Genomic DNA, 27,537 nt, shown 5'->3' with positions numbered 1-27,537 from the left:
TAACCAACAGTTTCACCCTCCTCCTTATCCTCGTCTTTTATTGGAGCCATTATAATGCAGCAGAAAAGGCTGAAGTGAGTTTTATCTCCTTTTCCCTTCTCCCGTTGCAAGAAGGTTGGACGAGGAGATGACCTTCGACGTCCAGTCCAGCCCTGGAGGAAGTGCTAATGAGCAGTGAAATGACGACAGGACCAGTAACAGCAAAGAGAAGGTCAGGAAGCTTCTCAGTCTGGTTAATCCACCAGCAAGAAAGATTTGACTCTACCACAAGAGGATTTTATTACAGTTTTAGAAAAGTGTCAAGTGTCAAACAAGGACGTCTTTCTTCTTATCTGCTACAGAAATCATTGAGTTTTTGAAAGAATGAAATAGCAAACTTGGCATTACATTTCCATAGGTGTGTCACCAGGAAGTTTTTCCTTTGTAGATCTCCTGATAGCCCAGGAATATTTATGGTGGAGGTAGAAGACATTCAGAATTAATATTCTTTGCTTTCATTACCAAAAAATACCAACAAGAGGCATGAAACACAAATATGGAAAAAGCTGATCAAGCCATAATAGGCATGTGAACACAAGCAGGTCTGCCTATACACACACCTGCAGTTTTGCTTTTTAAAAAGGTGAAGAAAAGCAGGTTGCTCAGCTTCAGGGTACTTACTTCATATAGTATATCAGTTAAAGACAGAAGAGCTTTAGAATTCCCATTTTTCAACCTGTTAGGAAAGTTAGGGCATACAAAGATCCACCTTTTTACTCACATAGGAAAATGGATAAGACAAATCCATAACAAAGAGGTCCAATTCTTGAAGTATGCTTTTGCCTTTCAGAAAGATTAGATTTACAAATCTCTCAAAAACTAGCTAAAGCTTATAGGCTAAAGAGTTTTCACGAGCAGATGTAAAAATGCTTGACTGGTGTTATCTGTAATCCTCATCGTATTAAAAAAACGGATTGATTGAAGTAAACTTTCATTCATAAGGCTATGCTACATATCTCCTTTTACACATATGAGCTTCCTGCTACAGGGGTCTTTCTTCTATCAGAGTCATTAGATAAAGAGTTTCAATTAGCTCCATAAAATGAAATATTCTATGTAACACAACTTCTTTCCTCTTCACACATAAACATCACTCAGTAGGCAGATCCAAAGGGGAGAACAGATGGTGGGAGAAGGAATAGTGGCAACAATGTTAATGATACGGTACCACTTGTAGAAGAATAGAAAAAAATTGGGCGTGGTCAGAGACTAACTGGTAGCCACTTGTATGCTACTGTGGATTCCATCCCACTTTGGAAATAAATACTGTCTAGATATTTTGAGTCAGAAATTTCTGCCTTGGAGTTTCAACAGTCATGTCAGTGTACAGCAAAGTGGTCACCTCCATGAAGCCACTGAATAGTATGATAATCTTACATCAAGCCCTCAATCACTGGGTGAACACCTGGAGGATGTCCACCACAGTCTCATGCTTCTGGTCCCTATGCTTGTAGCCTTTCCTTTCCTGTTGGAAATGCCCAGAGAAACAAGGAAAGGCAATCGCATAGTCAAACATTACACAACACAGGGGAAACTCCAAGCTTACTCTAACTTCAGAAAAAGGAGAATAAAATCAAGGTGGGTTTGGGTAAGTTTTGGGGATGAGCTAATATTGATAATTACAAATTCATGTGCTATTTTTGAAGTTTACAAAACAATTTTATACTCACAATCTCATTTGACCTTTATGACTACTCTGGGAAGTTGGTTAGGTACTCACCCGTTTTGTACACATACAGGTGTCCCTTGGTGTCTGCAGGGGATTGGTTCCAGGACTCCCCCTCCACACCCCCCGCAGATGAGAAAATCTGCAGATGCTTCAGTCCCTTAGTTGGCCCTCTGTATTGGCAGGTTTCACATCTGCAGATACACAGGACCGACTGTATGTGGAAGCTGAGGCTCAGAGAAGTTAAGTGACCTGCCTCTGGCCCCACTGGCTAGAACTGGCCATTGAACAGCGTCTTCTGACTCTAAATCACTCTCATCTCATATACATATATATACGTTTCTGTGTGTGTATACACATATACACACATATATATGTATGTATGTATACACACATACACTTTCAGATGTTGGCAGTGGTGTCATACTGGCCGGAGAGGGACGTTTACAGTCAAGGTAAAGGAGAAGAAGGCAGGCTACCCAGGTTTTACTATGGGTGTATGTTACCTGACAATGGAAAGTATCTTATTTTAATCAATAGCTTCTCTGTCTCCCATCTTTGTCATTTCTAAAACCTTTCTCAGTGCCAAGGAAAAATAACGTAAAACCCTAGGTAATCTAGATGTATATGAACAGCAGCCTGGGAAAGGCCTCTCGTGGCATCTGAGCAGGGCGTTGGCCGGGTTCCTTTTTTCCTCTTCAGGTATCTAAATTAAAGCCGTCTGCCAGTGTCTGAGCAGGGGCAGTGGCCGCCATAATACTAGTTACCGGCTCCCTGCACAATATATTAGGTGAAATGAAAGCAGAAGCAAGAAAGAGTGTCAGGGCTGTCTGAAGCATCATTCCAAATGGTATGGATTTAACAATACTTAATTTAAAAAACACCAGCTTGGACAGGAGCAAGCTGTTAACATTCAGTGTGCTTTATGGCAGGAAAGAGTGAGCTAAACTCTTGGAATTTCTCTCCCTGGGGAGAGTGCCTTACAGGGCTCCTTCCAGAGCCACCTGTCTCTCCCTGGGGTTGGGCTTCCTCGCTTGGCCCTCCAGTTGCAGTAACTGGTGTCTGGAGGGCAGAGGGTCTTCTGGAAAGAACTCAGTGTGGGAGGGGAAGCTCTGACAAGCTGGCTAAGCCCTCACCTCCCCTCTTGAAGGAGGGGTTTATGGCAGTGCCTCAGCCTTACCGTCCTCGTGGGCATGTGTGGAAGTTGTTTGACTTTCCTGGCTAATTCTGAAAATTAAAGGGAGGGAAAAATGGTGTGAGGATGGATAAGATAAAATTACAGGAAGCCAACCCCTATTCTCAGAGACAGAGCTGGAATTTGAGCAAGAGTCTGTTGCTTTGCAATTCACCTAATATCCATTTAACACCCAAGCCATTGGAGTGTTTGCTATGGTTTCCAATCATCTTTCACACATGACCTAATGTGATAGGAGCAGACACTCTATAAGATAGAGAGTGATTATTACCCTCAATTTGCAGAGGAAGAAACTGGTGCTCTTCTGTGGGTTCATAGTGGGTTTGAGTGAGTTCATCAAAATTGCTTATTAGCAGGTTGGAAATTGGAGCTATGTCTAAGTTCATTTGACTTTCCTCTGGACAGCTCTCTGAGAAGTCAATGAAAATAGTTATATTTATTGAGAGACTCCCACATGCTGGGCACTGTTCTAAGTACTTTATTACTTCATGAAATCCTCACAATAACTCCATGGAACAGGTACACTCGTCCTCAAAGGGATGTTACTTATGGTGGATTGGCAGTCAACATTCATCCCAACCAATGCCTTCCTGAAGTGCAGAGGCCAGAAACCTAGAAACTACATGCCCCAGACTCCTTTGCAGCTAGGGTACTGGATATGATTTAGATTTGCCCACTCAGAAGCTCACCCATAAAATTCAGAAGGTAGGGGCTGGCCCCGTGGCCGAGTGGTTAAGTTCGCGCGCTCTGCTGCAGGCGGCCCAGTGTTTCGTTAGTTCGAATCCTGGGCGCGGACATGGCACTGCTCATCAGACCACGTTGAGGCAGCGTCCCACATGCCACAACTAGAAGAACCCACAACGAAGAACAACGAAGAATACACAGCTATGTACCGGGGGGGCTTTGGGGAGAAAAAGGAAAAAATAAAATCTTTAAAAAAAAAAAAAAATTCAGAAGGTAGAAGTGAGGCAGAGGCCACACTTGGCTCTCTCTGCTTGTAAAAATGGCTATGGAGCAATGTGGTTTGTCTATAGTCATGTTAACCAGTGGCTACCTTTGTGGATGCCAAAAGGCTGGCATGGGCATGCAATTGATTAGCCAGATCAGAGAGGTGGGCATGGTTCTGGCAACCCTTGCATTTCCATTCAGCAGGTGACTTCTTGGTTATGGAAGAGGCAGCCCCTCCCTTGGTAATCTGCTGCCACAGAGTAGCAGGGGAACCTTCAGAAAGTTCAAACTAGAGACTTTTTCTTTGGCAGTTCCAATTTTCCATGAGTTAGTTAATACCTATAATATAGCACTTTCTGCTTAAATTAGCAAGAATAAATTCTGTTCTCTGCAACAGAATCTGTGACTGATATATTCCCTTTAACAGAGGAGAAAACAGAGGCACAGAGAATTAAATAAATTTCCAAGATCACGCACCCAGACAGAGGACGATCTGCAATCTGAACCCAGGCCATCGGGGTCCCTAACCATTAGGAAACACTGCTTCTGTGTAACGCAAAGGGCCGCGGGAGTTCCGAGAAGGAAGAGGCCTGTGCTGGTTTGAGGACTCAGTGAGGAGTACTCAAATGGGAGAAACAGAAATTGAACTAGACCTTCAGGTAGACAGAGACGTTTGGGAGATGAAAAGGGGAAAGGCTTTGCAGGTGAGGAGAACAGAGCAAGCAGAGGAACATGTGAGGCCAGGCTCTGACTCACCAGAGAATTTTAGGCTGCCAAAAGGGGAAAAGTATGTTTAATTCTTTGTGCCACGGTCTCAAGTCACATCCTCAGTGATCTCTCCCTACAGTCTAGCACTGCATATTACATATGGAAGGAACTCAACAAATTTTAAAATTTGATTTGATTCACCTCCAGCTGCCTGAAGCACTAAGAGCCTCAGCTTACATTTCTTCCTATTGTCTACCGATGCTAATTCAGGGCTGTCACACTGTAGGTACTTGGTTAGAATCTGTGACCCTGGCCAGTAGCAGAGAGGAATTCTGGAGGCTGGTTGGTGCAGTGGGAAGAACCCAGATATTGAAGCCAGACAGTTCAAATCCTAGCTGTTCCACTGACTACCAGCAGGGATCTAAGGAAATAGCTTGCTGAAAGTCTCTGTGCCCAGTGTTTTGTTTCTTTGTTTGCTTTGCTTTTGTTTTCGGCTGTTAAATGATGAGGGTGAGGCTCACACTGCAGGGCGGTTGTGGGCAGTGGAGTGAGGGGTTTACAGAGTCTAGCTCAGAGTCTGATGCAAAATAGGACATCCGTAAATCTTTGCTATGCTATGTCATGGGTATACAAGTGTCCACTGTACACGTCTTTCAACTTTTCTGTGTGTTCAAAAATTCTAATAAAATTCTGGAATAAATTGTTAATATAATTTAGATTCGAATTCTAGGACTCCCTCCTCCCCAGAAAAAACAAGCAAACAGACAAACTCAGAGCAGAGCACTGCACTGCATTAGCAGGATAGAAGTGTTCACCACCCCCAAACCGGCAGTCCTTGTTCCCCACTTTTCTACGTTGCTGGGGTTATGTCATGGATCTCAGAGCCTTGCTATTGAATTAGATTCAACGGAATACTTACTAAGCGCCTACTGTGTGCAAGGCATGATAAATAGAGAATTTTAGCAACAGATAAACTGTCTTTTGTAGCCTTTCTGACATAGAGAGATACCAATTTAATTGCTGAGGTTTGAATTATGGTTGTAATATTTGTATATTAAACCCAAGTGTAATATATAAACCCAAGGCTCTTGATTCTTAGTTCGGTACTATTTCCATGACATCATGCTCCACAGATAAAATAATTACACCAGAGCCAGACAATAAGGTGAAGGGGTGTTAACAGATTTATAGACAATACAGAGTGAGGGGGATTAAAATGCAAAAGCCAAATTCCTCAGCTTGGCATTCAAGGACCTCCCTGATCTGCTTCCAGTCCCAGGATAATAGAAAGTCATGCTCCAGCCCAATTGAAATACCTCATTTTACCCCAATACTCCGAGTCCTTCCACTACTGTGTATTTGTTCATCCTGTCCCTTCTTCCTGGAAGGTGCTTCCTCCCATCTCGGCCTTACTAAAATCTTTTCTATCCTTTAAGGTGTAGCCCGAATGTCAGCTCCTTCACCAAGCCTTGCACGTAATTGACATTAAGTATTTGTTAATTTAACAGGTGAGTTAATTAACATATGCTACATCTCCAGATATGGTAGCACAAAAAAAGAAAAGCAGGGGGGAGAAAAGCATGCAGGAGAATTGCAAAAGGAAAGATAGTCTCTGAAAATTAAGGAAAAATGTAGATTAAGATGGAAATAAAATGTGAAGTTCAGAATAGCAATTAAACCATGGAAAACCAGAGTACTCTTCTCCTAAAAAACCAGACCACTGGGCAGCCTTCAGTTTTATTCCTGTTATATGCTGGTTATATTTGCCAATACCAAGTAGACGAATAGTTCCTCTGTTAAGTTAGAAAGATTCTCTCTTATCACAATTATAAATTCTGTCAAAGAAATATGGAAAACTATCAAACAATGGAATACTGAAAAAGAACCTATTAATAAAAATAATTTATAGCGTAGTTTATTTTTGAAGAGTCTGTAAAGGGCATGGAGTTTATGGGTAAAACTGGATATTTTCTCTCTCCTACCTGAAGATGCGGTGGGCCTTTCTTTTGAAAAGACTTTCATAAAGGAACTTGGTAAGTATGGCAAAAAGGAAAAAGATACATGGTGGGGTGGGGGGGGGGGTGGGTAACAACATAGAGAATTGAATACAAGCCAACAACAACAAAACATTATGAATATGCAGGTGTCCTGAGGGGAAAATATGGGGTGCAATTGGGAGAAACAGGTAAAAGAATCCAGAGATTTCTCTTTGTTGCATGTGTATTTCCTAGAAGTTAAAATCCAGTATTGGTTTCCCAGCACAGAAACTAGTAGTTATGAAAAGTATAGGGTTCCAAGGATAGAGAGGAGAGCCCCTCCTCCTTAGATATGATTGTAGGGTGGGAGCCAATCCCAGAAGCCTTTGGGAGCAGCTGGAAGGGACACAAGTCTTAGCCTTAAGGTTTTTTGCATTTAAGGCCAGCAAGCTAAAGTTTGCTGCGTGTCATTTGAGCAAACTTCTAGGAGGAATATCAGTGGGGGCACGTCTGCGGTGTGCAAAATAAAGAGGCCGCAAGGTCCAAGGTGCATGACTGTGCTGGTTTTGTCGCAGTCTGCTTTAGCAAGGTACATCCCTGTCCAGATGGTCACACAGGCCTAGCATTTGGTTCTGGTGTTCAGTTACATGTTTTCCCTTTGCCCCTCCCCACTGCTCCTTCTGTGCCCCCCTCCCCTTTCTGTCACTTGGACTGAGAGAGAAATGCTCTTGTCGGCCTCAGAATGGCCTTGTAAGTAGAAGGCTTACTATAATCATATGCATTTACTTTTTCTCTCAACAGTTTGGTTCTTAAACTCACACCTGTATTGTAAGGGAAAAAAATTTTAAATAACATACCTGTGGCAGAAATATTAGCTGTCTCCCAATAGCCATTATTCTTTTTCCGCTTTGTTAACAAACATACATGGCCACCCAGAAGAGAGACATTTCCTAGCCTCTCTTGCAGCTATGTGTGACAAAGTTCTCACTAAGAAGATGTAAGTGGAGGCAGTGGGTACAATTCTAAGTAATGTCCTTAGAAAAAGGGGCATGCCCTGCTTCACTTTTTATTCCTTTTTGTGGCTGGAATGATGATGTGAAGACTGGAACAGCCATCTTGGACCATGAGGTAACGTTGAAGTCTATACTGTGTACCAGAAAAAGGGACTTAGCTGCCTGACACTCTGGAATATCATGATGGTCCTGGACTGCCTACCTTCAGACATTTACGAGACAAAGAAGTGTGTTTGATACAACATGTATGTTGTAACATAATATATGAGTGGCAGGACTATGCAAAACTATTAAATAAATAGGCCAAGATGTCTAGTCTTCTGTCAGCTTAGACCATCAGAAAGCTACAAGCCTGGGCCATTTCATACTGGCCTCTTGCAGAATCATCTTAGCAGATTTATGGATAAGCACTATGCCCCTGGTTTTGACTAATGGCCAATATAGACATGTAAATGTGTGGAACACTCCTAAGAGTGTGTTAAATTATCTAGGACAATTTTGCTTATGTGGCTCAATTATCTAAGAATCCCTATGGCAAATTCTGAGAACACAATGGTCAAACACAGAAAGCATGTCTTTGACCAGCTGGTACATTTTATTTTTTAGATATTGAGAGCTCTATAACTCCCAGATTTTTCCATCTTTGCTTTGGCTACTAGGAAGCTCAGAACAAAAATTTGTGCTCCATGGCTAAATATTTTCTCAGCCTATGGTTTTAAAACATCCCCTCACTCTTTGATTTTCACATTTTGTTATTCCATGTAAGTGGTTTGGTCTTTTTTACGTTGCAATTATTTTACTCTAAACAACCTTTCAATTTGTTTGGAAGAAGGATAAAGGTACAAAATAAAACATTATGATTATAAAAATGCAGTCAGCTATGAAGCACTCCGAAGGAGATGGTGGAATGTGAGAGTGATTTCATGCTGATGAAACCACTGTTTTTCTTTACCTTACAGTGACTAAACTAATTTTTGTTGCCATCGTGATTTATTAAACTCTCCAAGGCTATCCTATTCTTTCTAAGGTTCACATTTTGTTATCGTTAGTTATGTGGAGAAACTTTAAACTTATGTAAGAAAATTTGTTCAAACTGGATTATTCTTATATGTCACTTCTGTTGGTACAACACCATTCAAAGGGAAACGTTAGTTCCCCCATAATTAAATTTAATACCTTAGTAGAATTCATATAACAATACTACAGTTTCATTTGTACAGGTTCCATTAGTCAAATTTCTGATTTAGCTGAAATGATTTCTCTTCAAGCTACTATTACAGATGACGTCTATGGGGGAGGGGTTGGTGATTTCCTGAGTCACCTGACACATGGGATGATACTGTTTCCATCTGGTTCTAGTTGACTCAGTTGCTCAAAGCCTCATGTTAGTGAAGCTTGGCGTCATGAGGGCACTGTTGCCCTACACTGTACAAATGTATTACTGGTCTCAAGAAGCCTGGGAAAGAGAATTAATGAATCAACTGCAAATCATTACTACCATCTAGAGAAAGAACAGCAACAAACTACTCAAACCTTAGACCATAAGCCTTGAGGCAGGGTTTGTGTCTTGTTTGTTCATTCCCAACTTTTGGCTTGGCTACCTGGCACAGGTAGGAGTCTAATAAATGTTTGCTGAATGTAGGCATTGAAAAAGCACAATCTTGACTCCTTAAAACATTAAACTTAGAAATACCATAAGACCCAGCAATTCCACTTCTGGATATATCCCCAAAAGAAATGAAAACAGAGACTCAAGCAGATATTTGAATACCCAGGTTCACAGCAGTGTAAGTCACAACAGCCAAAAGGTGGAAGCAACTCAAGTGTCTGTTGATGGATAAATGGATAAATAAAACGTGGTATGACTATACAATGGAATCTTATTCAACCTTAAAAAGGAAGGAAATTCTGACACATGGATGAATCTTGAAGATACGTGTGATTCTATTTATCTGAGGTACTTAGAGTAGTCCAGTTCATAGAGACAAAGTAGAGTGGTCATTGCCAGGTGCTGGAAGCAGAGGGGAGCTAGAGAAATAATGTTTAATGGGTACAGAGTTTCAGGTGGGGAGGATGAAAACATTCTGAAGAGGAATGGTGGTGATGAGTGCACAATAATTTGAATGTGCTTAATGACACAGAACTGTACTCTTAAAAATGGTTAAAATGAGGGGCCGGCCCCATGGCCAGGTGGTTAAGTTCCCATGCTCTGCTTCAGCGGCCCAGGGTTTCACCAGTTTGGATCCTGGGCACGGACATGGCACTGCTCACTAGGCCACGCTGAGGCAGCGTCCCACATGCCACAACCGGAAGGACCCACAAGTAGAATATACAGCTATGTACTGGGGGGCTTTGCGGAGAAGAAGAAGAAGAAAAAAAAGAAGATTGGCCACAGATGTGAGCTCAGGTGCCAATCTTAACAACAAAATTAAAAAGAAACATAATTCATTTAAAAAAATGGTTAAAATGATAAATTTTCAGTGATATATATTTACTACAATACAATTTTAAAGAAGAAGAAAAAAGAATATAAAAGAAAAATTAATTTACCTGTGTAAAAGCAATCCCCAAAATCCCCTGGTGTGAACTCCTAATCCTTGTGCCAAATAACCATAGAACTCAATGTGATGACGGGTACGATGAACCGTGTCTGATTACTAAATTTCTTACAAGTTAAAAATAAATAAAGCAAGCACAAGCTTTACGAATGTTACGTCAACAATGCCACCCTCACTCAAAAGGAAAGCAGACGTTAGGGAAGTATTTCTCTGAAGTAAGTTTTCACAATTTGTAGATTCTATTTGGTTCTCCCAACTTAAATGCAAATGAGGCTGCGATCCCAGGGCCTTTGCACTCACTCTTCCTGCTGTCTGGAATGTTCTTCCTCTCATTCTTCAACTCATTATACTCTGACACTTCCTAGATCTGTCAATCTAAACTGGCCTTTCCTGTTGTTTGTTTTCAATGGCTTCTTGCTCAGAACCCACCATAGTTCATAGTTATAATTCATTTGTATTTATATTTATATTTACTTGTGCAATTACATATTTAATGTCTCTCTCCCTCGTTAGACTGTAAGCTCCACAGAGGCAGGTACCATTCCAGTTTTGTTCACCACTGTATCCTAGCATCTAGCATGGGATCTAGCACATAGTAAGTGCTCAATAAATATTTGTTGAAGAATAAATTCATCTCTAAACAAGCATTTTATATTTCACTATAATTCAATTTCTCAAGCTGGATAATGGATAATAGGCATTTCATTATTTTTAAAAATACTTTGTACACATGCACACATATATAATTTATACCTATATTATGTATATTTTTAACATACACACAGACTTTATATATATATATCGTATGTATATGCCTTTATTTAATTTATTTATATATCTTCATATTTATTTCCCACCTGTTAATCGATGGACCAAGGAAGTCAAATGTTATTTCCCAGTGTCTAATCCCTTTCCTGCCTGCTTCCTCAAAGGCCACGATTATGGTTCAGCATCCTGTTGTATTTCTCCCTTCTCTCACTCCCAAGGTCTGTGTTAGACAGCTAAAGGCAAGTAGTTTACTGCTTTGCAAGTGAATGCAATGTCATTTCTTCTTTAAATTTTATTCTGGGATACTAGTTTAATAGTGAAAAAGGTTGGGTAGATTAAATAAAAGACAAGGAAAATTCATCTCACCTTACAGGTGAGCAGAGCTGATGTACTTAACATGTCTAGTCCTAATGATATAAGAACAGTAATGATATAATATTTTCAACAAATTAAAGAGAAAAGGATGATACATATAAAATATTCTTATCAAAAATAATATATTTTGATATATGTAAAAATCAGGTTTGTAATAAAATTTGATACTGATATTTATTTAAACCTGCACATTTGTGTACTATGTTTCTTAACTAAGATAAGATTTATTTTGCTTCTTCTTTAATTATGCAACTTTCTTGGGTTCACAACATTCCCTTTGAAGATGAGGTGTGGAAATCAAGACTTGCTTTAAAATCGCCTTTATTAAAAATTAGATTGGACATACGTATTTAATTTTTCCTGCAAAATGACCATATTTTGATATCTTTAAATGGCCAGCGTTACCACTCACAGCCCAATATAATGTCTTTATGAAGAACTAGCAGAAGTAATCCAGGGTGCCATTTGCTTTAGCAGTCTATAAATATTTCCCCTTCTTTTGGAGGGGAGATTTCCAGTGACATGTGAGTTTGCTCACCGTAGACAGGGATGTCATCCACTGTACGTGTTACAGTGGAATAGGTCCTCTGTGTGGGCTTCAAAAGTGTTATCTTGGGGACTTCTTGTGAATGACCCAACACAGTATTATCATGGGTCTGTTCAAGGAAGAACACACTTTTGCAAAGAATAAAAGCCATGAAAAGAAGCTGAGGGTAGCGATAGTACCCCGGTGCAAAACTTGCATGTACACCTAGTAAAACTTGGAAATTGAATTCACTCTGCTTCAGGTTTCATTTTTCCCCCTCTTAAATCCGAGTATGACACAGGCATCACAAAATCTGCCATAAATAATTATTCACAACTGTCTGCTTCATTTTGAGTTCTCTGGATTCTCTCCATCCATAAAACCTGGATCTACTTTTACCACTAAAGAGGATGGTACCCCCTCGGTTAGGGCTGAAGAAGTTGAAATTGAAAAAGAGCTTGCTGTGCAAGCAGTTACTTTCCATCTTATGGGGAAACAAAAAAGGGTTTCGCCGTGGAGTTAAGCAAGTCCTTGAAAATCTTGACAAGATTTATAAATAAGATATGGTGTTTACTTATTGTTTTAAAACTTTCCATTGTGCTCTTCTTGGTAATGTAATATGATATATATTTTTGCCAAGAATAGGGTGTGGCTGCTCCGTGGCTTAGCTGATCATGAAATATCATGCTTGAGACTTGAGTCAGAACATCAAAACAATGCAATTCTGGAATGAGAGTGCCAACAGTTTTCCCACTTCTGTTAGATTCAATTCTATTCGAGTTGGGAGCATGAGTAGGTTTTCTCGTTACTATGTTTAGTCATGACTCCAACTAAAGCTTGAATTTTATACTGGCTTGCTTCTCCACTCTGAGGATATCTTCCTCCCTTGCAGCCAGTCTTCCTCCCACATTCCTTCTATTCCTTTCTTCCTTCCTCATTTCTTTGTCAAATATGTTTGTTAATAATATCATTATTCTTGCAGGGGTTAAAATTAGATGGGAAGAATCATACCTAGGGATCGCTCTTCAAAACACCCAGCAGTGTAGGTTAATGAGCTCACAAGTTTTTAAATAACCTAATGAATCCAACTTCTTAAACACTTGTCTCCTTAGTTCTGCGGGAGATTTGGGAATCAATTTTTGTAAAACTTGACATAGTTCAATACTTTCCCAGAGAGTCTGTGAACTAAGTCAGTTGGGGGGTTTCTCTGCTCATCATGGGCCCTTTTAGTATGTAATTTCCTTGAAAGCAGAGACTCGGTCTTTCCTGTTCACTTCTGTAACTCCAGTGTCTAGAACAGGGTTTGATAGATCTGAGGTGTTCAATAAATATTTGTTGAATTGATGAATAAAATAACTAGTGAGGTAGGGTCCCAAGAGCGAAAGAAGACTTGAAATCACAATGTCTAGGTCTATGCCAAGAAACTCAGATCCAGAGTGATAGATCAAATATGTCCAGGAAAACATCAATAAAGTCTGACCAATGAAATATACAGGACATGTTATTTATGATGTATTACTTCCTGTATAACATAATTTGTAATATAAAAAACAAGCATTTTATATTTCACTATAAGCTGCTCAAGAGCAGATACTAGGCTCTCAAATAATATTTGCTGAATGTCTAAATAATGGAAAATCCATGCTTATAGGACTATTGTCTCAAGCAGATATGTGGGTCATAAGTATGAGACTTCTACAAGTCAGTTATTAAGGCAGCCTCTAAAATATAGAGCCAGGATACCAACTTTCTCCCCTTTTAAATACTAGAAATAATATTTCTAGTATTTCTGGAATACTAAAAAACTTTAGTCCTGTGTTATTTCTTAAAAGATAAAAGTTCTGTTTGTTTAAAATATATCTGCTCACAGCAGCAAATACCGTTTTTTAAAATATTGTTGATAAGGGAACAAGACTCATGCTCTGAACTCCTCAGAATGTGCAGGGGAATATTTTTGTCATAAAATCAAAGGGCTAGACTGGATTTACTCTAGTCTCTCCTAGCTCTAAAATTTTATGACTCTGGCTTTTTTAAAAGAAAATTACCATGAGGAAGTTGTGTCTTTGTAACTCAGAATTTTCATCGTCATTGGACTCCTCAATGATTCAGCATATTCTGGCTCAAGTCTTGTTCATAGTATTAAGCCTCAATAAAGTCTTTTTCTTTTAAGGATGCTCTGGAAATGTTGTGAAATAAACCAAGGAGAGCCTATCATGAGCCATAATTGGGTTTGGGAATTGATGCCCCAATGAGGGAAGACACTAAATGTCATGGGAGGTTACGACAAAACTAGGTAAAGTACTCAGATCTCACATTTGCCATTCTGTGGAATGGTTAAAACATTATTTTTCAGTAGTGATCCACTAATAAGTCACGAAATCAATTTAGTGTGTAACAACCAGTATTAGAAATAAAAGGAAAAAAAGAAATAGTTTAGAGTAGAATAGAAAATATTGAGTGTATCTCATATAGTAACGCTAAATATTGTTTGATGAAACTTTTATTTCAGGCGTGTGTGTGTCTGTGTGTGTTTCAGTGTAGGTGTGTGCATACTAGGTCACCATATACAATGTATTTCTTCAAATAGGACACATTCAAAAAAGTTTGGAAACTATTAGTTTAAATAAAAACAGCTTTTCAAAGTCCCTTCAAATTCTATAGCTATTTCTATGAAATCCTGAAAATCTCATAGGCATCTACGTAATCGCAAAAATGAGATAAGGTGTGAATGGAAAGTTTTCTTTCCTCAGAGGAAAGAAGCTTCAAACTGAGTCATCGATTTTGAACGCCAGAAGCCAAGATCACTGAGCTGAACCACTGCCATCTAATGGATTTGACTGGAGACGTAGGCACATGCCCTGTTCTGTCCCTGGTGGAGTGCGGATGTCAGCTACGCCTAACTGTGATTGTACATGAGCTAAGACAGAATATGGGCCAGCCAAGGGATTTTTTTAAAAACTTTTTTATTGAAGCATAATATGCACACAGCAAAGTGCAAATAGAAATTCTTTTTTCCATCTTGAGTGGAAAGAAAAGGCACTGTAGCTTTCTCCAACTCCTCTTTCTCCATTGGCATCCTGTATTTCTGTCCAAGGGATTTCTCAGAACCCTTACTGGCTTCTAGAGGACAAGGCGGGAGATTACAGAAGTGGAAACACGTCATGCAGAAATTCTTTGCTTCTTCTTGGTTTATGTCTGTAGAACTTTTTTTTCTGTAATTTGATTTTACTTTACCTGGTGAGTCAGTATTTCCCTCTCCTTTTATTTATCAAAACATTTTTTGTTTTTTTAAAGTAAAATCGCAAAGTTAGCGCAGTAACTTGACGGCTCATAGCACTCTCACATAATAAGTAATTAGGTACGTAAAGTGCATGAGAAAATAGTTTTTCATAAGGACATAGAGTTTAAAGATTTTGAAGTGTGATAAATGGGGGATGAGACAGTTTCTTTTAAAACATGCACAAAAAATATATACATTTCCTGAGGGGCTGGCATAGGTCAGGGACTGCTCTAGATGCTACAGGAATGAAAGAGAAAGCCAGATACGATCCCTGGTTTTGTGGTGCTTACTCTAGTCAGGGGGAAAGGTATGAAAAAAATTAAACAGATAAATGAACAGGATAATTGCAGATGGGGGTGAGTGCTATGACAAAGAGAAAACAGAAGAGACCTTGTGATAGGGTTGGGGTGCAAATTGGCTGTGGTCATCACTGAGGGGGTAACCTTTGAACCAATACCTCCGTGAACAAGAAGGAAGTAGTCAGAGTTTCCAGGGAGATCAAAGCAAGTAGGCGTGAACACTGGTATTTACCTGTTATTTAAAAATCTCTTCATTTGAAAAGAAAATGCAATAGAGATGTATTAACCGGAGATAAGAAATCCAGGTAGTCAAAGTTTTTCATAGAAGTTTATTTTAAATGGATCCATTACATACTAGGAGAAGGAGTTCCGAAAGGGCATGCCTGAAGAGCACAGCTCATGACCGCGGCAGCCTGGTGAAGAGATACCACGTATCCCAAAGGGAAAAGCTAGTAGACCAAGCAATCAAGTGTACTGCTGATGAAATTTGCCACAACTTGTTAGGTCAGGATTTCCAGTGTGGCAGGAAAAGGGTACACCCACCACACTCAGAATAGTGGGTTACATAGGCTTGCTAAGCACCAAGGTCACTTAGGTAGACCTTTGTTACAGTCTGAGGAATAATTATAGGCTCAATAATCTCAGAGGAGTATGGAAAACTTGAAGACTATTCAGAGAAAGTCAACAAAGATGATTAAGAATTGAATAATGGGGCCTCTGAGAAAAGGTATAGCCAAACTGGAATTACTTAGCTGTGATTATTTATCTTGGTGAGGACACATCCAAGGTGTGGCTTAATGTGGCCTCAAAAATATGAAAGGTAAGGGTGACTAACTGTTCTTTATGACCTCTAGGAAGAGAACAAGTTGAAATGAGAGGTTACAGATAAGAACTTTTGGATTATAAAGTATCCAAAACAGAGTGAGTTACCTAGCAAGCATTTTGGGTCTCTCTCTTTAAACTTTAAAACAGGAGCCATTAACCTAAGATCTTTGAACCCCTTCCACATGGATGGATTTGGTGATCCTTGCCAAATTCAACGTAAAATTTTGTGGGTATATGTATACACATGTACATTTTTTTTTCTAGGAAGAGGACTGGCAACTTTTATTAGGTTGGGTCCATGCCTGAAAGTGTTTAAAAATCACTGCTTTTAAAAAGCCGATTATATTCTCATCTGTTTGGATCAGCTGAAGAACACTTCGGTCTGAAGAAAGAGAGTGGACTAGATGCCCTTTCAAGCTTGCCTCGCATCTTATAAGCTGCTTAGCAGACTTTGAGACCTGCATGCACGGGGGCTCTGAAGATTAGGAAAAAAGTTAAGAGTTTAATGTTAGGTTTTTAAAAATTACATTTAAGTGAAAAATGCATTTATGAATATAGAGGGGGATACTTGTCATAAAACTGGAGGGTGAGTGGTACTCCTTGGGAACAGTACCAGCTTAAAAAAACGTTTGCAGCATATGAGCAAATGGGAGAAAGGTATTCTGTGGGATATTTAAAACATATGGTTTTTGTTTGTATTTCTTCCAAATGTTTGAGAAAAGTGAACAACTTGTACCTGTATACAGTCGTGACTATGAATGCGCTATTCTGTTTTAACAAAAAATGTATTTATAAGCAAGCAGTAAAACACTGAAAGAAATCATAATGTTAATAAGTAGGAGGCTATCAGGTTCCATATTAAATTTCTCATACCCAAAGCTTACTTTGCAAAGAACGGTAATTTTAACTTGATGGATTAAACAGTTTTCAATATAGTATAAATTTCAGCAATCTACAGGAAGTGATATAATAAAAACCCTAATCAATTGGACATATAGATAATATGCACACACATCCACTCACTATGAATTGTGCCAACAAGAAAAATTGCAGCATTAGGGAAACAGGTGAAACAGAAAATTTTTATTTTCTTCTTACCTCCACGTTTGAAGCAATCACAAAAGGTAGAAAGCTTATGAGATCCAAAAACTCATGTGTATCTTTGAAGTAAATGTGGTTGATTTTGCATAAGCTGGCAATTATTTTTCTTATTTGCTCATCAGTAGTCACTTTGTTTTTTGGATAAGATAATTTTTTTATAAAACAAACACAAAATCTTAAATTCTCATTAGTTCTGGCTCCATTATTAAAGAGGAAGGGGAATAGTACAAACTGGTAGAAAAACTAAGAACCACAAATAATGAGAGATAAGATGGGATTAGAACTCTGTTCTCCAGATTCTTGGTCTGGTAGCCCAAAATGCAAGCATGGCTGGACAGAATCAGAACCGAGAGTGATGAGTGCATACTCCTGTGGCATGTTTGAGATATTTACATCAAATCATTGGTCTCTGTCCTTTTCAGACTTGAAGAAGAATTGCACGCAATGAAACGACAAGTTCAGATACAGTAAATTAATAACACATGGAGCTGAAAATTTTAAGGTTTCATTTCTGGTGTAGCTAGATAAACAAATATATTTACACAAGAGCTGCTTGAGTCATACAAATTTTAAGCTAGTACTTATGTAAGTGGCAATAGCTTTTCCGAAAGTTGCTGAAATAATGGTTTTGACAACGTAATTCCTCTTCTCTACCCATTCATATCACTATAATGTAGGTACAAATAAAGACCCTCATTTAGACAGGCAAAGCAGTATTTCATTGTACAGGTTAAAATCAAACAACAATTACAGACATAAAATCATCTCTGAACTGATGATAAGCTAGGTTAAAATATAGATAGATTGATAGATAGGTAGATAGATAGATAGATGGGAGGTTATCATTTGTGACTCCTTTACCATAAAAATCGATGCACAGGTGTGATGCTCATATTGAGATATGCATGAAGGTATCCAAGCCTTTCCAAGGAATATGCAAACATGATTGCTTTAAGGGGAAGTATTTTCATATTCTCAACTTCCATATATACTTTCTTCCGAAAACTGAACTGCGAGAATGCATATGCAGTTCTGGTGTTCTGATGGCCTCTTCTCCAAGTTCCCCTTTTTAAAGCATGTTTCTTCGACTTTTCAAAAGTACCTGAAACTTACATTGGTGTGTTACCCCAGGGCATAAAACTAGGGGCACCAAACAAAAGAATGATTCAAAATGTTGGTTTCAGTGACGCCTCCTTTAATTAAGGCACCATAAACCCACACTAGAGTTCCTGTCTTTCTCTGTTTTATGCAATTTTCTGTAAAAACAAAGAGCGGCTTTATAAATAGAATATTTTGGTCTATGTTAAACTATTGTGAATCCAAATGAACTGCAGAGTGGGCAATGGAAATGATGACAATTTTCGTTTACCCATTATTGCCTCTTCCATTCTCCAACTGTTGTCAAAGAATGAGTCACCTCAGAGGACATTCAGTGAGAGCAAAGCAAAGAGAATTTGGCAAGGAACTTTAAAGCGGAAACAACTTATTTTATCCAGGTCACAGGAAATTCTTTACAGTATGTATGTACGTATGAATAAATGAATATACCTATTAATCAGCATTCTTAGAATTAAAAAGTGACATAGTTTTCATGCAGTTAAGTATTAACACATCCATTTCCATTAAAAAATGAAGTCAGACTTCTTCTGACTGACTTTGCTGATTAAGTCATATGGCAAATATTTTCCATTAATGGCAAATATTTTTCCATTAATTGAGTTAAATCTGCAGCTATAAAATGCTTTTGTGTTTTTTAAACCATGAGGTTTATTGAGGTATTTGTATATGGTAAAATCCATCCATTTTTAGGTATACAATTCTGAGTTTTGACAAATATTTATAGGTGTGTAGCCATCATGACAATCAAGATATAGTATTGTTTCCATCACCCCATGAAGTTTGCTTGTGACCCTTTGTAGTTGACCCTCTCACTACATTTTATCACCCAATATACAGCCATTGTATGGATGTACCATAATTTGTTTATTCATTTACTAGTTGATGGACATTTTTTTTCCCAATTTTTGACGATTATGAATAGAGCTGCTTATATAAACATTCCCATACATATAGTGGCCTGAATATATATTTTCCTTTCTCTTGAAAATATCTAAGAATGAGATTGCTGGGTTTTATGGTAGGTGTATATTTAACTTAATACAAACAATTGCCAAACTGTTTTCCAAAGTAGCTGTTCCACTTTGCATTCCCACAACAACGTAAGAGAGTTTCATTTTCTCTGCATCCTTGTCAGCACTTGGTATTGTCAGTTTTTAAAATGTTAGCCATTCTACTGGGTATGCGGTATCATTATGGTTTTTAATATGCATTTCCCTAGTGACTGATGTTGCTGGACATTTTTCATTTGCCAGTTTGGCACCTGTATATATTCTCTGGTGAAGTGTCTGTTTAGATCTTTTGTCCAATTTTTACTGAGTTGTTTGTTTTCTTATTACTGAGTTGTGAGAGACACAAGTCCTGTATCAGATATGTGTTTTGCAATTACAAGGTTTTGCAAAAGTATATTTAAAACACAGGATGTGATCTTATCAAAACATCTTATCAAAACATATTGTATTGACAAAAATATATTAAATTAACAATATTTCAATTTTCCTAACTCTTCCTGAATATAAATGAGCTGCCACTAAAAAACAGAGCAACAGGTATAATTAATAGTCATTTGATAAGTTTTAGTAAAGTGGAAAATGAGAAGATAGAAGGCTCTAATGATTGTGTTACAAATCATTTTGCTGGTCAAGTCATTTACAATTCTTTGCTTTTAAATGATATAATTGAGCTGTTAGCCAGCAAACTATTAAATATAATTTTTGATGGTTAATCACTAAGTGATTTTTGGCATATAACTCAGAAGGAGTCCAAAGAATTGAGTTACGCTATTTTAAAACTCCTTCCTTTAACCCCCGATTCATTCCTTTTATGTAATCAACGTTCTTTAGCACTTACATGAATAAATGTGAAAATTAAAAATAGGGCTTATGAGTAAACTTGTCTCATTTTGGCAATAATTAATCTTTATTCACTGATAGATGGACTACTTGGGAAAAAAGAAAGTCCCTTACATTTTATTTAGAGGGTATTTTCAATAAAGCATAAAGTCAAAGTATGAATTATTTGTGTTATTATTTGGGTATTGATAATAATTGAGATAATATCATCACCCAGGGAAACTTTTTCAAACCTTAAAGACTTGTAAACAAAGAAAATATAACAAAATTTAAATTTCATTTTATAAACGTATTTCTTTTTTGCAGAAAATATGATTGTTGTTGATCCTACTTTTGGTTCTTTTTTATTTTGTAGAAAGGGAAAAGTTTTCCATCCTAACGTATATTACATTAGGATAATATGAGTTCAAATAGAGTTCAAATAGTTCAAATGTCCAGTATACATTTTAATGGATAATTATGAGTGTCTAACTGGTATACTATTAAGATTCCAGTAGAAACATCTAGAATTGTCAATACTTATAATTCTCCAGACACTACATCCTTTGCAACTATTTTAACTTATGATAAAATTTAAATATTAACTTAAAAATGTGCCCGTGGTGGATAATTTTTCTAAAAATTCTTTTAGGGAGTTTGGAAGTAAAAATTTTGAAAGGTAGGTCATGACCTTTATCATTCTTTCCCTTTTCTCCCTGGCAGTTGTGACATTTGGCCCTGATCTCATTGTTCGAGTTTTCAAGCTTCTCAGTTTGCGATTACAATAGCAATAATTTTCCCCGGACATTGAGTGGATGACTCGCTCATCCAGTACCCCATGTCCTTCCCACATTGGCTGGCAGCAGACCCTTAGCTGTCCATGCCAAACTTCTTTCTCCAGGGCTCAGTCTTGACATTCCTCCTGAGCAGTTCAACAAAAGCATCATAAAAGAACAAAACACCCAGAGTGATTCTTAACTGGGTATTCAGAAATTTATAAAAGGATTCATTCTTGAGGCTTGGGGTTTTGTTTATTAATTGATTTTTTGTTCTCTCTTGTTTTCTGGTCAAACAAATACTTTGTGCAAGAGTGAGAGAGAAGGAGAGGGAGAGAGAGAGTTTGCGCAAAACCTCTTGTTTTGTTGGAGTCCTGAAAAGTGTTTTCCAAGCTTTAGGCTGAAATCTATAAACCAAACTGAATTGCTCACATCCCATGAATGCCCAACCATGTGTACTCAGCACCTCCAATTTTTTATACATCAAAGTTTGGATTCTTCTGCTTTCAAAGAGTTCCTGTCATCAGGCCCCCGAGGGGCATACGTGTAGAGAAAGGAAGCAAACTCATTTGGCAGAGAGGTGCATCAGACTCTTAGGAGGAAGGCACTCTGTTTCATGAAAGAATGAACAGAAAGACATTCAGAGAAGGTCTAGCAAAGAGCTTTATGAGGGCGCACCTACTCTGTGTCCTGTTAAGCCCCCAAAACACACATTTAAAATTGTAGGACATTCTGTTTTGCATCAGGTAAAACACACAGCCTGATTCTCCTATTAAAGATCCTCGGGAAAATGCCGTTGCTTTTCTTTCTTTCATTGGTTCTATTTTTTCCCTTTCTTTTAAATACTGAACTGAGGTCTGTGTGGTGTCTGCCTCTCTCCCTCCCCTCCTCTCCATAGGCTTGGCACTCATTTTCTCCATTATTCCAATGAGTAATGACACCAAGGGCACGAAGCCAATCCTACCAGCGCTTTACACTTTCCCCTTTCTACAAAATAAAAGAGAACCAAACCAAACACACTGCAATATTCGGTTCAGGGATTGTGACTAATTTCTAAGTTCTCTTTGCTCTGTAGAATTCTGGCTGTCACTTGACATTTGGCTTTTTTTCACAGAGCCCTTGAGCAAACTTTATTTACAGCGCACACTGATTTTTATTACTACATAATACAGAAAATATTTGCTTCATTATGAAGCCAACTGAATATTTATTTTGATTTTTGTTACTTGTGGTAAACAGAGTTCAAAACACTCTCTACTACCATTGTTCCAAACTAGTCAAACTATGTAAGCAATCAGCATCATGATTGTGTGGCCCAGATCTTGTGATTACCTCCCCTCCCTTTCCAGCAAAAGGAAAGTTTTGTTAAAAAAATAAAAGTTCATGTAAATTTGAAATTTTAAAGCAACTTTCCCCCCTCGGGCCTGTCTTTAGTTCATTCTGAGATTGCCTTTTATGGGAAGTTACTTGACAATGAAGTCTTTTCAAGGTACTTTTGGAACTAAACCTTCTTTTTGGATAAAGTCCAAGGTAGGCTTAATTCTGCTGTAAGACAAACAGTATTGTTCCAAACATCGAGTGCTATTTTTTAGACGACATAGGTAAAAACACGTATTGTTGGAAATCTATGTACACACGCAGATGCATTTTATCCATATTTAGATATATCATATTGGCCTTGCTGATTCCATTTAGTTCCAGAACCAACCTGCCTTGTGCACCTCAATGACTTTAAATGATTGTCAGACTTGAAATGGATCCATTTGGCCTTCTGTATAGTCGAGTTTCTGCAGATTCACGTTACAATAAACATGTCAGTCCAGATCGTCTGCAACTGCATCCTGGCTCCTTGACTTTTTGAGATTAACACATTTTGTAATCTGGTAGACTTCTGACTGATTTTAAGTCCCACTAATAAGCCCTGCACCAGTTTATTTTTGCATCTTAAAGAAAGAAAAATAAATCCAGAGTAACCGAACATTTTCAGTTCATATCTGTAAATGCTGAGAAAATCATGAATTCAGCACAAATCCAGACTAATATTTATGTCAACTTTCCACCACCATGGACACCCCTTCCCACTGAGAATTTGGGAGTGAGATGTAGTTTCTGTCTTAGACTTAAGCCCACATCAAGAGTTTCTGGAAGTTCAGTCCTAACAGATCTCTTTAGAGTTGCTTTTTCCTTTCTCTCCTTTCAGGGACATTTATAAAACGTCTGCCTTCCTGCTGGAGGTGCTCACATGACTGGGCTAATGTGAGTGTTGTACAATAGGAGAAAAAATCTTGGGCTCTGGGATCAGACCTAGAATCAAACCCTGGCTCCATCACCTGGTTGTATGATCTTGAGCAGATTACTAATAACCCCAAACCACAGTTTCTTCTATAAAATAAGGAAAATAATACCTACATCATAAGGTTACCATAAGGATTGAACGTAATAATGTCTAAGAAGCATTTGGCACAGTACTGTGTGTATAGTAAACATGGGCTCATTATTATTCTTAGTACATTGCTCTGATTATTCTGGTAAAAGTAATTTTTTAAAACGCAGGTTTTGAAAAATATTGGGCTTTCTAAATACATGCAAATAAAGGTCAATCAAAGAGGTTTTCTGAAAATTTTATAAAAGGTTTCATAAAAATTCAACTGATGCAAACAGCTCTCAAGATATCTCCAATCAAGTAGGGCATCAAATACTTTCAGGATTTTCTATATGAATCTTGGTGAGTATTTTCGTCTTTGGTATCATTACGTAAACTCTTTGCTTATAGCAAATTTCTTAAGTCTTCAGTTTCCCCATCAATAAAATGGAATGACAAAATTTTGAAACCTTAGAATAAAGCAAATACCAAAGATCACTATGAACTGCCCGTTTTGTAAATAATGGGATGTTGAAGAACTGTTTTACATAGACTGTGAATAAAAGATGCCCCACAAGGGCGTAAGTTTTTACATCTAGGAATGTAGACAAACAATGAAGATTTTGTCCTATCAAGCCCAACATTCAATTTAGTTTTGCGCATTAGAGAAGCACGGCCAAAGCATTCACTAGGAATGATTTACATTTGTTTTTCCTGAGGATAAAACATATATTTGATGCTCAATGGTAGTGACAGATTGGTGAGCTTTGGAATCAAAGTTTGTATTTTTAGGGACAATTAAACTGAGCCAGTAGGGAGACTCTCACTATTGGAACAATCCCATAAGAATTTCAATCTTGAGAAGGAACCATCCCCACCAAGGAAAGTGAGTACATTCATTTCTTTTATTGAAGGATAGCGCGATGTTTAAGAACTTGAGCTTTGGAACCCAACTGACTGAGTTTAAATCCTGGATACCGAAGACTCTTTTTGAACTTAGCAAGTTACCTAAACTTTCTGAATTTCAGTTTCCGCATCTGGATGAGATTAATCATAGTACCCGCCCTACTGGATTATTGTGAGAAAATTAAATAAGACACATAAATAACGTAGAGAAATGCCTGGCATAAGAAAGTGCTCAATAATAGTAGCAGTTGTAATATTATTATTGTCTTGGTAAAATTCACAGACTTTTGTTTTCAATTGGTAGGAAGAAAGATATTGAATATGGCATTTTTGCATTTGGATGAAAACTTTAAGGATGTTTTTCTACCCTCACACCTGTACACCTGGTCTGACCATCACTCATACTACCATTATCACCTGCATCTGTTCTCGTTTTCCAGTTATTTAAGCTAAAGCAAAAGACATAATCCTGTCCTCAAGGAGTGAAGATTCTTTCAACAAAGAAAAGGCATGCACAAGTGAAATACTGGGAATCTGCTTGAAGGTTAATCCCCAAAGTTTGCTTTCTTTGAATCCTTTAAGGCTAAAATTAAAAATAATGAAGACTGGTAGAACTTTACATATATATAATACGCATTCCTTTTTCTTTTGTTCTCTTTTAAGTCAATGTTAAAAGGAGGAGCATGGATTTTGGAATCAGAAAGACCTGAGTTCAAATCTCGCCTCCACCATTTAGTAGCTGCGTGAATTGGGGCAATTTTATTAGTCTCTCTGAGCTCTAATTTCCTCATCCATAAAAGGGATATATTATCTGTTAGCTTAAAAAATCAATGTGAGGATTAAATTGAATGGCATGTGGAAAGCACTCAGCACAGTCCCTGATGCTTCGTAGCATCAGTGTATTTATTTAAAAGAATTCTTTAAAACTATGAAGCCATTCTCATGTATTCTTGTTACCATGGTAAACTCCTGTAAGCTTTCTTTGGTCCATTTTATCCTCCAAGTAGAATGGCTTATAGATATACCCCTACAAGAACAGTACCATTTCCAAAGTAGAGGCCACATAATTGTTCTTCTTACCTAAATTTGAAAATAATCTACATCTCTGTCATTAGAACACAAAAAGACCTTCTTTTCACAACCACTTATGTCTACTCCACAATCAACTAATGATCAAAGGGTTTGCTGCTTTATTCTTTAGATCCATTTCATTTCTGCTTGTGGCATACAGAGGCAATCTATTCAAATGAATGCTGGCAATATTTTAAAATCTCTATACAGAGAAAGTCCTAGCTTTTCTTCTCTAAGATAGCGGTTTCCCGCCTCTGTTGATACAGAGCTGTGAGCCAGGCATACTGACTTCATGAGGTGGACCACAAAATATACAACAGATATGGCCATACTTTACCAAGAAACTAAAAATCAGTACACATGTAGGCTGAAAAAGATCTTCAAATCAACCAGAGCTTTGATTCACCCCAAACTGATTTATGAAGTCATTTTCTCTCTTGTAATCTCCAGCTTTCATCTGCTTACAAACACTTCCCCCAGTCCCCCTCCCAACTTTGAATGAGTTCTATACCTATAACCACCATGGCTGATTATGGAGCAAAAAGTAAAACCCTGGAAAGAATACCTCACTGGTTTTGCCTTTCAACCTACTTCTAAGAAGTTTCAGGTTTTTTTCATAGATAATTCTTTAACATTAATATAGGCACTGGTATTCGTCATATACTGAAGGAGAAAGACAAAAGAAATGTATCCTCAGCTAGATCATAAAAGGTTGCCAGTTCATCAGTGACTTCCTATGATGTCATCAGCAACAGGGGAGCGAGAACAGTTAAGCTCCACAAAAACTGAAGATGAAATTACAACTTTAGTATTGATTCAGTTATGTGGCCTAGTGTGTAGAGCAGAGCTGTCTTTAATATATGTTTCCTTATCCCTATAAAATACATCAAAGGCCAGATTTTCAAAGCTCTGCACGGCTGGCCATTTGGAAAGAGGTATATTCAGGCTCCCAAAGTCTTCATTTTTAGCAGATGGCAGTGGCAACAGCAAGGTTAGAAATTGCAAGCACAGGCTTGTAAAAGACACTGTTTAACACCAGCCTTGATGAGGGAGAGGCTGGTACGGAGCAAGCCGGCACCACCATTCATTTCTATAAAACCAGGTACTGTGCTGACTCGTGGCAGGTAGCAGAAAAGGCCCACTCTGCATTCCTATTTGCTTTTTCCCCCCCGGCTGGCCTCTCTACGGTAGACAGCACCAACCAAGTGACTGGCATGCCACTAGGTGGCGCTCTCTTGTGTACTATCCAATTTATACGTGATGGCAAAGCCACCTGTCAGGAGCTCCATCTTATTAAAACGTTTAAAGGGAAAAGAATAAAGTGTCAGGTTCTCTTCCTTATCACAGCAGCTCGAGGTAAATTATTAAACCCGTTTTGGAATCCTGTCGTTAAGCTCCCCCTCTGGGACTGTAAAAACAAATATCTAGTACATTTGCGAGATTTAATATATATATATTTAAAAAGATAACTAAATTGAGCATTTTTTCTTCCTTTTGGGAGAGCACAAAACATACATTCAACTGAGCTGCTAATGTCTGGAGTCATATGAAAAGACAGTGTCTCCCAACTTTGAACTTTAATAAATCCTTTTGAAAATCTTCATAGAAGGGATGACTTAAACCTTTAATAAACACTTGGCAAAATTTCAGAGAATGGTAAGTTATATTTGTTTTCTCTTTCATATATTTCCCTCAAACTTTGGAAATCTTAGTACAGGAAGATTGAAGCTTAGAGTCTGCTATGTAGATAAAAATTCACATTTATTATATACCCTAACAGGTATAACATTTCCTGTAAAATTTAAACCAAGCTCTTGGATACAACGGTTCTTTTAGAATAAAGCTCAAACTTATGTTCAGAAGATATTTTGAGTCCTATGTATGAAAGGTGTTAAAGAAGGGGACACTTTTAATCCCCAAGGCCTTAATGAAAAGCCAGCAGGTCTTTTCCTATAGCCAAAACTTTGTTCGCCATTGGTGTGTATATTAGCATAATGTCCATTACCATACAACCATTCCAAAGTAGGTGTTTACTGGATTTAATTTTTTATTTGGCATCAAAATTTATTAGTCCATTTTCTTCCTTTTAAATATTTTTATATTGTGCAGCACCAAAAGTTTAAATTTGAACTGAGGTCCTTTTGTTCCAGGTAACATAGCTCAAAACTTTATGTTCAACCATTGGGAGAACCTGTAT

The 27,537-nt window shown here is 38.0% G+C and overlaps 1 protein-coding gene across 4 annotated transcripts in view; it reads right to left on the bottom strand.

Annotated features, from left to right (window-relative positions):
* The window catches only part of ADAMTSL1 (ADAMTS like 1), an 858,582-nt gene that overhangs the window by 368,277 nt on the left and 462,768 nt on the right, over window positions 1-27,537 (bottom strand). The gene's annotated exons all lie outside the window — the stretch shown is intronic.

The sequence above is a fragment of the Equus przewalskii genome, chromosome 22, assembly GCF_037783145.1.
Source record: "Equus przewalskii isolate Varuska chromosome 22, EquPr2, whole genome shotgun sequence".
Taxonomy (NCBI): domain Eukaryota; kingdom Metazoa; phylum Chordata; class Mammalia; order Perissodactyla; family Equidae; genus Equus; species Equus przewalskii.
The sequence above is the reverse complement of the archived record's forward strand: the minus strand, read 5'-3'. Positions and strand labels throughout refer to the sequence as shown.